The sequence below is a fragment of the Varanus komodoensis genome, unplaced genomic scaffold (genome assembly GCF_004798865.1).
Source record: "Varanus komodoensis strain SLA01 unplaced genomic scaffold, ASM479886v1 scaffold38, whole genome shotgun sequence".
NCBI lineage: Eukaryota > Metazoa > Chordata > Lepidosauria > Squamata > Varanidae > Varanus > Varanus komodoensis.
The window spans coordinates 649,274-663,071 of NW_025335909.1; positions in this window are offsets into that span (position 1 = coordinate 649,274).

The window sequence follows — 13,798 nt, forward strand, 5'->3', positions numbered from 1 at the left end:
GGAATTTGGACTGGATAATCCTTCCAACAGAAGACAAACTGGGCACTGTCATCCGATGGCCCTTCAAAATGGAGGACTATCCTCTCTAATATAGATGGCCACCCTAAAAGGGATACTGTGTTATAATGTCGTCAACGGGAGTTGCTAAGGTCTTCATTCTTGAGTGGTCGCTTCTTCATCTTGGTGTCGAGCAGCGAAGTCTCTGACTGTGCCATTGATGTGACTTGACAGGATTCAGTCACTCCAAGCTGAGTTCTGCAGGGACCCAGAATGGGTTGGTCAGGGGTAGAATTCGAGCTTCACTTTCAGCCTCAGCAACCACCCAAGTTCTTGTTAGTTCTCAGCTTGGCACCCTCTGCACCTGGGAAGCACACCCTCCATTGTGCTTCCCAGGTGCAGGAGACAAAACGGTGTGGTGGCTCTTTGTGTCCTAGAAGGCTCTCTCTCTTCTTTGTTCAACTTGATCCCCTCTGCACCCCAGCCAACCTCAGGTGGGACTCTCGACTGTCTGGTGCTCCTGAAATGTAACACCATGCTGCCACGCTTCAACACCACAGTAGATCATCCCAAATACCATTCTTTATCGTTTCAGGAACGTCTCTCTGTTTTCTGAGTTACAGGAAAATAGCAGCAAGATAAGGAATTGTTGTTACGTGTCATCAAGTCCTCTCCAGCTGAGGACACCCTTTGAAGGAAGGCCTTCAAATGTCTTGTCCTTGAAAGCCCTGCCCAGATCTTGCAGCTCATGGCGGCTGCTTCCTTTATGGAGTCAATCCATCTCTTACCTGGTCTTCCTCCTCTTCTTCTGCCTTCGACTTTCCCTAGCAAGATTGTCTTCTCCGGGGAGTCTTTCCTAGTCATGATGTCCCTGAGGTACAGGGCTGATAAGATAAGGTACCAAATGTCAAAGCATTTAAGATGCTTCCTAAGAGCAGTCTTGAGTGCAATTGAATTACAGGTGTTGGGTCTACACAGCTTGTCCAGCTCCAGTTGCTAACTGAAAGCATTTGCCAGTAATTAAGTAAAATTACAGGCATGATGTGTCCCTTGGGCTCTGCAGGTTACGGCAGTTTGTTCCACAGTGGCATTGTTAAAGCAGTGCTCAGCATTCATCAGCACACAGGACAATGTGGCTTGCAGTAAATTTGCTTCTCCGGGTTAGTTAGAAAGGGAATGGGTACAGATTCTTGACTACATGTCTATAGGTACTGGGGCAAGAATGGTGGGTGCAAGTCTCTTCTCCGTCCCCCACTTAGCACATAGGACATCACCCTGGATCCTTAAGGCTGCAATCAAATACCTATTTATCTAGGAGTAATGAACTGCCAAAGAACTCAGTGAGACTTAAATTTATCTACCAGGTTTTCTACCCACCTTGTAAGCCCTGAGTCTTCCTAAAGGCTGTTATATTTTCAGTGTTTGTTTGGAGTATTCCTGGAGTTATCTGCTTCTGCTATTGGAATAAGAATGCATTATGCATTAGATGGACCCGTGGTCTGAACCAGCCAGTGTCATCTTAGAACCAAATGGAGGTTTCGGCAAGGGGCGGCATAGAAATGTAATAATAATAATAATGATGATGATGACGATGACGACGATGATGATGATGATGATGGTATGATGAACAGAAAACCAGACAGAGGAAAAATGGAGCATCTTTCATACTCAGGGTTTTTCATGAGGATGATGATATGGCCTGACTCAGCCAATGGAAGCAGGGTTTGTTTGGTTTTTTTTACTAGTTTCCATAGACCCTGCCCCATATTAATAGTTTTCTGGAGAAAAACTTGCAGACATGTAATTAAACCGAAGGTTGTTTTGTTCTCCCAATTTAGTTGAAGGACAGATTCTCCCATGATGAGAATCCAAAAGCTTCATCCTAAAAGCAAACTTTTACTAAAAACAAAGTTTTCAAAGTTTTCATGCTTCTTTTGCTGTATTTGTGATGCCCTTTCTTCACACTCAGAATATTGAAGGAGTATGATGCTCACCCTCTTATTCTCTCTCTCTTTTTTAAAACCATGAGCCAGTCATCTGTCACTTCACACATGATGTGAAATGCACAATAGTTTTGTGGTGCATGAAGGATTTGTCCGGCAGAGTAAACCAGACGATGTTCATCCAGCTCAGTCTGAAGGGAAAGCTACATGTTACATGTACGACTCACCAGGAAATGAGCCAGAAAAGACATGTAGAGAATCCCACTGTAAGGCTGAAATTCTGTACCCCAGGGGTGCAGAACCCGAGGCCTGGGGGCCACAAATCTGGCCCTCCAGAGTTCCCCAGATGGGAACCACAGAGCCAAGGAATCACATGGGTTCATTTGGTGGTTTCCCAGCTTTGCAGGGTCTCTCCACCCCCAAATTATAAAGGGTTGAAATGCCTCTCCTTAAGCTTATTTCCAAACAGTAAGAGCTTCAGTTAAAATACCGGAGCACTGCTGCTTTTGCTTCCACTTGCATTGAGCCTTGCCAGCTACAGGACGCCTGAGAACTTGTCGGAAATGGAATTCCACCATTGGCTGAAAGAGTTGTGGATGCTTGCTCTGCCATGCTTACCTGGGAAGCAGCATCGGCCATCACAAGATTTCCAAAATGGGTAATACCTTTACTGAGCCAACTGGAAGATCACTGGAAATGGGGAAGTTTTCAATATCTCCACTTTTCTTGCTTGATGGAAAGATGTGGAGAGATCTTGAAAACCTTTCAGTTGGCTTAACGGGAGTATTGCAGTAATACAGATTTAGTCATTTTCCTGGCACTTAAGTGAACTCAATGGTGCTGTCTCAGTGGGAATGTATAGAGTTGTATGGTGCCATGACGGGAGTGGCTTTAAAGCACTGTAACACAAGAAAAAGGGAATTCATCACACAAGTTTGTATGGATTAATCTGTTGGTCAAATCAGGGTAGCTGGCAATAGAAAGGGTCTTCTGCCCAGGACTTGGAAATCTTCTGCATAAAGCAGATGGTAGCACGTTGGATGGTTTCATAGTTGTTTTCAGATACGGCTGCCACCCTTAAATGGGAGTAAGTCCCATAGAACTCAGTGGGAGTAAGTCCCATCGAACTCAATGGGACGTCCAAGGAGACATGCATAGGATTGCACTGTGGGTTGATTGAACTGATTTTTGAATTAAAGAACAAGAATGTTAGGGGGCTAATGTGTGCCAGCCCCTGTATGTGGTTGTCCATCCCGGATCCTAGAATCATAGAATGGTAGAGTTGAAAGGGGCCGGAAGGCCATTAGGTCTGACCTTCTGCAGTTGCAGGACACTAAGTCACACCCTCCTGATGCAGCATGTTTCCTGCCACCCCAGTGGTACAGAATTTTTATCTGCCTTCTCTTCCTTTGGGAGGTATTGGGAGAGGCTGGGACTTGTGCCCCAAAGTCCAAGACGAGCAGAGCAGCTCAATTCAGCACACAGCAGTGTGAGGTGGGGCATTTTCCAGTTTAATGGTCGTAAATCGGGCAGATCATGAGTGAAACCCAGCGTGAGCCCTGTAGCAGTGGGCCCCCTACATTAATTACAGGCTGCATAAATCAGCCCAGGTTGCTGTAAAGCTCATTTTGCTGGGTGGCGATGGAATTTTCAGCAGAGAAAAGAGGAGTTTTCTTCAAATGAATGAAAAATGCCAAGAAATTTCACGCCCAAGCCAAGACTGGCCAAAAGCCAGAAATGTGGCTGGTTTTGCTTGGGGCATGAATATGTTTGATTATCTGCAATTCAAAAACGTGTTTTGTTTTTTAAAGGAAGAGGGAGAAAAAATTAATCCCAGACACCATGTTGCAATGAAGCTTGTGGTGATAAATATCAACACTGTTTCTACTTTCCCAAAAGGGGTTTTCCTAACTTGGGATTGTAATAAGAAGTTCAAAAGGCTACCTGGAGCTTAATGGAGGTATATATGAGCATAAGAAAAGCCATTATGGATCCGAACCAAAGTCCATCTAGTCTGGCACACGAGCTGCCTGCAGGATCCCTCCAGCAGGATGGGTGCAAGACCCCCTCCTCCTCAGCAACTGGGGTACACAGGCATGCCACATCTGGGAAAGGAGGTAGCACATGGCCAGTGAGACTAGTAGTTACAGATAGCCTCCTCCTCCATGAATCTGTCCAATCCCTTTTTAAAATTGGTGGCCATCACCACTACCTGCCCTATATATGAATTACACACACACACACACACACACACACACACACACACACACACACACACACCGTTTTGCAAGATTAGAATGTCAATATGTGCACACTGAAGAGAAGCAACCAAATTCCCCAGGGTTTTTTCAACTACAGAAAATCCAGGTGCAATTCCCATGACCCCCACCCAGGGGCATGAGAACATGGAAGCTTACACGCATCCTCTGCAGGACAGGAGGCAAGGTACCCCACTCTCTGCTGCTCTCCGTTTCATCTAGACAGTCGCTCTTGGTTTTCTAGATGCAGTACCACAGCAGGGAAGGGAAGGAGGGTCGAGCATCCATTTGGATATGTCCAGCTGTCGGTTCCTGCCTCCTCCCTTCCCTGCCCCTGCTCTGCATGCTGCTTTAAGCCTTTGGGAAGCAACCGGCGCAATTCTTTCTTTATGGGCTATAATGGGGGCAAGGGGGAACTCTGTGCTGGGCATCCCAGTTCTGGGGTAGCAGGAATGCAGAGGCAGAACTCTGAATAGCCCCACGGCCCCGTAGACAATGCAGGGGGGAGGCATGAAACTGTGCTTTCTTCCAGTGAAATTAGAAGCGTAGGCCATACAGCAAGTTGTAAAAGTTTATCACGCTCGCTTGTTTCGTTCGTTGGAGATCCGACTCAAGGTATTTCCAGACTGGGTGAACATATAGATGTGACAGCTTCATCCATGGGGAGAGAACATTAAAAAGTAAAAACAATCCAAGAGCACTATTTAAAAAAAACCAGCAGAGGGGATTATACAGATCAAAACCAGAAGTTGCTTACAGGCCAGGCAAATAGAAAGGTTTTTTGGACTCACCTAAAACTCTGAAGCGAGGGAGCCACATGAAGTTATCTGACGGCATTTCAAAGATGTGGGACCACCACTGAAAAGGCCCTATTCCTGGAATCCATTAGCCCAGCTTTTCTTAATGGTGGACTGGACAGTCAGACTCTTAGGCCGGCCTCCGAGCCTGGGTGGGCTCATAAGTTTGCAGGCAACAATCTGATCCCAAATCATGGCAAGGTGCTCGCCAGGTCAAGACCAGGACTTTGAAAAGGTTGCTTATTTCAAAAATAGACGCTGAGATGTGGTGTCAAGACACAGAGCAAAGGTGGGGAACCGCAGCCCTGGGAGCCAAAGCCACCTGCCCTGAGGTCCCCAGATAGCCATGGGCCTTGCCCAAAATCACAGATAGTGTGGTGCTTTTCCCAGCATTTACGTGGTTTATTCTCCATTCTAGAAGCAGGAAGTGCCTTGGCTCAAGTATAGCTGCTTTAAGCTATGCTAAACTAGTCAAAGGACACAGAGTCTGTTAAACATAGAAACAGAAACATAGAAACAGAGCGCGTCAGAAGGGGTCTCCTGAGCCATCCAGTCAGACCCCTGGCTCCAGCCGGCTCCACTCATGACATGCCTACCATGAGAATGTCTAGCCTATCCTTGAACACCCTCACCAGTGGGGCTTCAACCACCTCCCGTGGAAGCCCAAAGGACAACAGTGTGATGACAACTTGATGTAGGTGTCCCATAAAAAGTGATGGATACTCGGAATTTAGATCGGGATTTTCAGAGCACCTCTATCAGCACTGAAAATATTTATTAGCTATTTAGCATTCCCACAGGGAGCGGATGAAGTGGAAAACTTGTGTGTGAGTTTATCGGAGGTGAGTACGCACAGGATGGAGTGCCTTCAGAAATGATATACATTTTATGGCTGTTGATGGAAGATATTTTAATGGGTGACTGATTCCCTAAATTTGTGCATAATTAAGAAAACAGACCCAAGCATTTTGAAGCAAAAGTCGTATTTCTTTGGGGGTTTTGGACACACATCATTTCAGAAGAGACAAATTGTTGCTGTGTGGGACAAGAATAACTCTTCTAAAATGCTATTTGTTATCTGTCATTTTTTTGTATATAATAAAACTTTAAATAGCTGTCCAATTAATCTGGTGTAGACACATTTTAATCAATTTAAGTTATTAATCCCTTATGGATCATTCCCTCCAACAGCAAACTATGGTGTCATGTGCCAACAGAATTGTAGCCAAACTGGGGCCAGTGCAGGAGTTTTTAGCATGTTCAGCAAAACCTGTGAGATTGCAGAACTACAAAATCTCTCTCGTTTTAAAGAACTCGGGGAGCTAACCCCCACCCCACCTCCCCTAAAATCCCAGTCCAGTGAGGACTGAGGATGCCCAGTTGTCACAAAATGTTGCATATTAGTGTGGATCCAAGCAGCGTGGGTGGACCGACCGGGAAAAAGTGACAATGACAATGCGGGAGGGGAACGGAAATGGCCTAATTAGGAACCTTGAAAATTCATTCATTTATTTATTTTTATGTGCCGTCCCTTACGCACAGCATCCCAGGACAGCTTACAATCATTAAAATCAAAATACAATGGATCTAGAACAATATAATAAATAACATACAAGCAATAAAAATAAATTAAATAAAAAAGCGACTGTTAAACATTAAAATACGAATGAATAGGGATTATTTCGGTCCTCCCATTAGGAAGATTTGTGGCAGTTCCAACTTGTACAGCCTTTCCTCCCATAGAAAACCATTCCTAATGGGAAACTAAGCTAGATTTCCCCATACCTGCTATTTTCCCTACATGCAGGCATTTTTTAAAAATTCAGTTTCCCTTTTCTCAGCACCCTTCCCCTTCCCCTGGTTCCAACGTGCATTCGTGCATCAGCTTTGTTTGCTTTTCACTGGGATGGGGAACTATTTTGGCCCCAGAGGCCAGATTTCTTCCTAGAACGCCACCCCAAGGCCCGAGTGTCTGCTAGAAGCCCCTCCCACTCCAAAGACCCCAAAGGCCGGAGGTTCCCCATCCACTGCTTTAGTGGCATCATTTCCACAACTGCCACACAGTTACAAAATAGTACTCATGGTTCCATTATGACAGAGCACAACATTCCCACAATACTCTGGGTTGATGGGAATTGTAGTCCAGCACATCCCTCAGGGAGGTTTATCAGATGCTGACATATACTGAATGATATGCAGGGATTATTCCATCGTCTGCTATATATTTGGACTAGCAACTATCGACTTGGTGATAAGGGGTAACACATATACCTCCATTGTTTAATGCCGATCCCCTGCAAAACCGCTAGAAACACTCCCAAATGCCAGGACCAGTGTTAATAATGTCTGTAGTGGCGATGCTGTTCAATTCCCCAAATTTTCACAAAGGAAGGAAAAAGTCACTCTATGAGATGCAATGATTTGTCTTCCTTTACTCTCCACTCAACATTAGAAGATATGACCAGGGCCACAAAGGCTGAGTCCATTAGTTACAACTAAGTGGAGCAACTAAAGCAAGGGAAGGTTAGGGGCAACACAGAAAGGCAAATATGATTTCCCAACTCCCAGGTGTGCAGAATAATTCCTGAGGTTTTAATGCCATCTTGTGGTGCAAGCTAGCATTGCTTAATGGAATAAAAGGATTAAATATCCCTTTAAACACACACATACCATTTTAATAGTACTTATTTGTATTATTGTCCAAAATGTTTGTAAGCTGCCTTGGGTAAACTTGAGAAAGACAGCAAAGGAATGCAATAAACAACTTTGTAGGCAGACATTGAAATCAACAATTTAAGTTTAGTTTTCTTTGGACTGAATTCATAATCTATGCCCTTTGCAAGTGGATAGAGGGGATTCTCTCCCAAGACCTTTGGCCGGGATGGGAAACAGAGTCTCAAACATCTGGAGGGATCCAGGCTGGGGAAAAATTCGGTCATTTATGGATGGCTTCAAAGAAATCTCCAAATATTATGCAAAACTATTTACTATGCTTCAATGTTCCACCAAGCGCTTAAGCAAGAACAATACACCCCAGTCCAGTAAGTTTAATCATGTCTAAGACCTAGTGAAATCAATGAAATAGGATCATCAATACTAAAATGAAATGCTTTGAGTTTGCTGGAAAAAAGTGAGATATAAATCTAATAATAAAAGAAATGTTTTAAATGAAACTGAAGCTGCAATCCAGTGCACATTTACCTGGGAGTAAATGTATGTAAGATTAACTTAAGCTGAACAGGAGTATGGTGCTTTGGACTCCAATCCTATTCAGCAGGGGAAAGAAGAGGAACAACCTCTGATATGTATCTTAGAATTCTTCCCCTTTAGAACAAGGTCCAACTTCATATTAAGGTAACCTCAAACTGCCCTAATATCATTCCTTACATAAAACATTTGGGAAGGTATACTCTGCTGCTTTTTATGTATTTGAAATATGTTCAATTCTGTATCCATTGATTTTCAGGGTGGTGCTAAAGTGGACATCTGCAAAAGCGTTCATTAGACTGGCAGGTAGGTGAAGGAACAGGTATTCCAAGGATGAGCAGAGTGTTCTGGAAGGTCAGAAAGAATGAACTGTGCAGAAAAAGTGGAAGTGGACAGTTTGGAAATTCCTGTTGTGTCAGCACCCTGTTTGGGTTAGAGCTAAGGCCCAGTTTAGGATTAGGGTCAGAAAAACTACGCTTCCCATAATTGTGTAGCGGCCTGCAGGATGTTCAGGAAGGGCAGAAAGAATGAGCTGTGCAGAAAACTCTCCTGGAAGTAGACATTTTGAAATTCCTATTGTGGCATGTGTATCTCAGCCCCTTATGAGGGTTAGGGCTGGCGTTAGGCCCAGCTTAGGGTTAGTGTTTGAAAAACTACACTTTCCAATATGGTGTCGACTTTAGGTACCTGAGTACAAAAATATTCAAGCCCCCCCCCCTCATTTCCTTGCTTTTTTGCTTCTGTATAAAAGTTAACTATTCCTAGAAATAATTGAGACTAAAGAATGTATCCAAAGCTACTTGAAAGATTGCATCTTTCAATCCAATAGTAAGAAAAGCTTTAAATCTACAGTTTAATAGGGACTGTGGCCAGTAGAATCTGAAACTGTTTTCAGATTACAACTAGTTACAAAATCAAAGTTGCAGAAGATGTTTATTGAAACATCTGAAACAAAGTGAAAGGTTGCGATTCAGTTTCTCATATTTAATAAGAAATTATTTGATTACAGTTAATAAAACATTTCTTGACATTGTAATTTACAAATCTATGTATTAATATGGTCTCAGTTCTAATAGCTGCAGGAGCCAACTTTTCACAGTCTTGTGAGCAGATATCACCTAGATTAAATAAAATGAAACATGTCCCATCAGAAAGTTATATATTTGAAAAAAGCTCTCTTCTACTACTTCTAATCTATACAGAAAAGAAGAAAATGCAAGTACATATGTTTACATTGAACAGCATACAGTCTCTTCAAATCAGTACAGATTATTTATTATTTTGATTTTTATATACTGTCCTTTTGCCATAGGTTCTGGGCTGTTTACAAGAGATTATAATCCATAGTTATTTCAATGAAAAATAAGGATATTAAATAAGTCTAATCTGGGAATGCCTGTTGAAAGTGAAATATCTTTTATTTCCTCTTAAAGGTAGCAATCTCCTGGCAGGTCATTCCATAGTTTAGGAGCAACCACTGTGTCTGGGTTGTAGACATTAATCTTACACAGGTAAGCTTCAGAAGATTATTCCCAGAGGGTCTTAGTGGGAAAGGTGGAACATATAGGCAAAGGTGCTCCTGAAGGTATTTTGGACCTGAGCCATGAAGAGTTTTAAAGGTAATTACCAACACCTTGTACTGCATCCAGAAATGTATTGGCAGCCAGTGCGGAGACTTTAGTATCGGAAAGACCTTTCTTGATGACCCAGGGACCAACCTACTAGCCATAGTTTGTACTAGTTGCAGTTTCCAGAGAAGGCACAAGGGTAGATTATAGAATGAGGGGTGCCATGTTGTTGTTGTTGCTAGTTGCGAAGTCGTGTCGCCTTCCTGTCCTCCACCATCCCCCGGAGTTCACCTAAGCTCACGCCAACTGCTTCAGTGACCCCATCCAGCCACCTCATCCCCTGTCGTCCCCGTCTTCCTTTGCCGTCAATTGTTCCCAGCATCAGGCTCTTCTCCAGGGAGTCCTTCCTTCTCATTAGGTGGCCAAAGCATTTGAGTTTGGCAGTGATATACACAAGAGTAAAAAGAGCCTTTGGCTCCCTGATAGCATGCAGATGGCCACAGCATTGTTCAAATCATCAGTGCCAAGGTCAGAAAAGAACTCCACACTCAGATCTCCCTCCAGCCGTCCCCGAAGAGATGCTGAAGAAGAAACGGACAACCTTTACTGAAGTGTCCAAGAGAAAGTTGATAACACACCAAAACAAGACATGCTGATAAACAAGGTGATGGGAATGCAAAAGTAGGAAACAAAGTCAGTGTGTGAGCATATGGTGTGGGGATCAGAAACCAAGAAGTTGTGGGCCACAAAAGGCCATTCCTGATTCGGATAGAAATGCGTGATCTCTATAGTAGACAGGAAGCAACTGCTAGACAGATGCTACCACATCCCTGGAAGAAAGCAGGAATGAACCGAAAAGACTCCTGATCAAAGTGAAAGAAGATATTTCAAAAGCAGGACTGCAGAGTATGTTAAGGAAACAAAAATCATGACTACAGAAGAATTACAGATCTTTAAGGTCAGCGATGAAGGAATTCAAATCGTGAAAGATTTGTGTAGCTTGGCTCTATCATCAATTCAAATAGAGAATACATCCAAAAATTAGAAGAAGGCTGAGACTTGGAAGGGCAGCAATGAAAAAATAGAAGAGATCATCAAAGTCATGTACTCCTGATCCCTGTGTTTGGGTGTGAAAGCTGGACAGTGAAGAAAGCTGGCAAGAAAAAAACTGAGGTGCTCAAAATGGGGTGCTGGTGGAGAGTTTTGAAAATAACCTGGACCAACAGAATAGGAACAACTGATTCCTAGATCAAATCAAGCCTGAACTTTCCCTGTAAGCAAAAGTGACAAAACCAGGGCTGTTGTACTTCATGCACGTCATGAATGGGCAAGACTCCATGAAGACAGTAATGCTAGAGAATGTCAAAGGGAGAACAATAAGGGGAAAACCACATATGAGATGGCTCAAATCCTTAAAAGAAAGCAGGTATTCAAGGAAGGCTTTTTCAAAATCGCTGTATTTTCCAATGGTATTTTACCCCTGTGTTAGGGTTAAGGTTGTGCACCAGGTTAGGGTTAGAAAAATGAGGTGTCCTGGTATGATTTTGATGGCTGGAATGTGGTTAGAATGGGCAGAAATGATGAGCTGTGCAGAAAAAGGTACTCAAGGAAGGCTTTTTCAACATCACCCTATTTTTAATGGAATTTGAGCCCTGTATTAGGGTTAGGGGTGTCCACCAGGGTAGGGTTAGAGTTGCAAGAACTGAGCAGGTCAGTCAAGGACAGGCTATCCTGGAGGACCTTCCTTCATAGGGTCACCATAAGTCAGAGATGATTTGACAGCATATAACAAAATGTAATTCCATTATTTTTTCTTGGTCTATTTGAATCTGAATTGACTAAAATGAATCCAGCAGAGGGCACCACTTCCAAGCTACCAAGCAATTGTCAGATTTTAAATACTAAAGGCATCAACTCCAAAGAAACTCTGGAATCTCTGCTATCCATGTTGTGGTAAATCACATTTCCTTATTATTTGAATTCACATTCTTTCCCCTATAGTCTACCCCATAGCTTCATTTCACTGTGTTCTGATGAAAAATACAATATGCCTGAACAGCTTAAAATGCCCTCTACACTAGTATTAGGTAAATACATTTAAAAATAAATTAATTGCAAACAGATTTAAGAGGAATAATAGCACACCTAAGGTTGCCTAGATGTTGTGCGAATTACAAACAATACAAGCCCTGTTGGCAGACTTACAGTCAAATTGATACAAAAGAAAAAAATGACAATTTTTTTTAAATAATGCCATGCTGTAAATTAGTGGCCATAATGTTACAAAGCATTAAATAAAAGAATGGCATCTGAATCCAAAGGAAAGTTGCACACATGATATTCATAAAACCAAAGCAACACTCCTGGTCCATGGGCCCAATTCAAGCACAGACATGGACACAGGAAAAGTTAGAAATTTTCAAATGGGATTGCAAGATCCTGCCTTGTGTATGAAGGGGCGGGGGACAAGGTGGGTTTTGATGCTATTTTTTATTTTACAGCCCTCGATGTGTAAAATATAGTAGTGTTATATAGTAGTCTGAATGAGAAGACAATCTATGCATATCTGTTTAGAGATAAGTCAACCTAAGTTCAGTGGGGTTTATTCTCATGTTAATTGCATGCTTACCAGTTCACTCTACTGTGTTCAGTCCTACCTATTCCACTTTTACAAATCTGCTCTATTTTATTTTAGGTCGCAAGCCTGCTTATCTGAGAACAAACCCAGGGAATTTACTGGAGCTTTCTTTTCCACGTTGTATGCTTTAGTTTTATGCTTAATTGCCTTCAGTCTTTCTTCAGAAAGGTGTTGTGTCTTAGTTGGCTGAGTAGGTCTTTCCTCTGTCCAAACATGCATGGAAATGTGCCCTAAGATGATGATGAAGACACTGATGATGATAATGATGGACATGTGTAGAACTGCACTATGAGGAGGCTTCATAGGTTCACATAGAGTTTCAAAATTCAGGTTTTACTCTATGAAGCCCCACAAGGCTCAGGACTCAATAATTCATGGAAGGGCCACCTCTCCCCATATGACACTACCTGGTATCTGAGCTTGACTTCCCGGGTGCCCCCATGAGAATTTGAGCATGACAGTTCAGGATTGGGCCTTCCCTGCGGTAGCCCCATGAACGCTTTCTCCAAGCAAGCTTTAAGATAGATTAAAAACATGACTCTCAGTTGACACATACATTTTATTTAATAAACATACCTTCCACATGCTTTCCTTTCAAAGAACTCAAGGCAGCTGACATGATTCTCCTCCTCTCCAGTTTATCCTCACAACAACCCTGTGAGGGAGGCTGGGCTGAGAATCTGGGACTGGCCCCAAATCAGCCCGTGAGCTTGGTGGCTGAGTGGGAAAAAGACCCAACTGCCTGAGTCCCAGCCCCACACTCTTGCACCCACTGACCCACACTGGATTGCAGCCTGTTTCTCCCTTTTCCTAAAGGGACTTTGACCCCCCCCACCCTCCCACCACGTGGAATCAAGCACGGTGCACAAGTAACCAGGAGCGCCCAAGGGTGCACTTAAGCCACGATCCTACGCAATGCTTCGACAGCAAAAAAAAGGCCTACAATTCCCAGCATGCCCCAGCCTCTTGGCTGGGGCATGCTGGGAACTGTAGGCCTTTTTTCCTCCCGTTAACCGGCCGTAGGAGGACATTCCTGGGCCTTTTTATTATTTCACATTGCAAGCCTCTCGCCTCTGGACGTGACGATCTTGGGGGGCGCGGGGCTTAAACCTTTTTCGCACCACATGCACCCACGACACGCCCGATTTTTTCTCTGTCCAAAAGGCACCGCGCGGGGCACGGCCGGGCGCCCGCCTTCGCCTCTGATTGTCCCGCTGGGGGGACCCGTGGCGCCGGCCAGTTCGCCGGCCAGCAGGCTACCCACCGTGCCGGTCCTGCCGGGGGAGGCGCGGAACGCCCGGCCCCGCTGCTCCGGCGGCGCGGCGGACCCGGATCCGGCCCCGGCCCCGCGGTCCTGCCCTGGGGGAGCCGCCCTCCGCCAGGGCGCGCC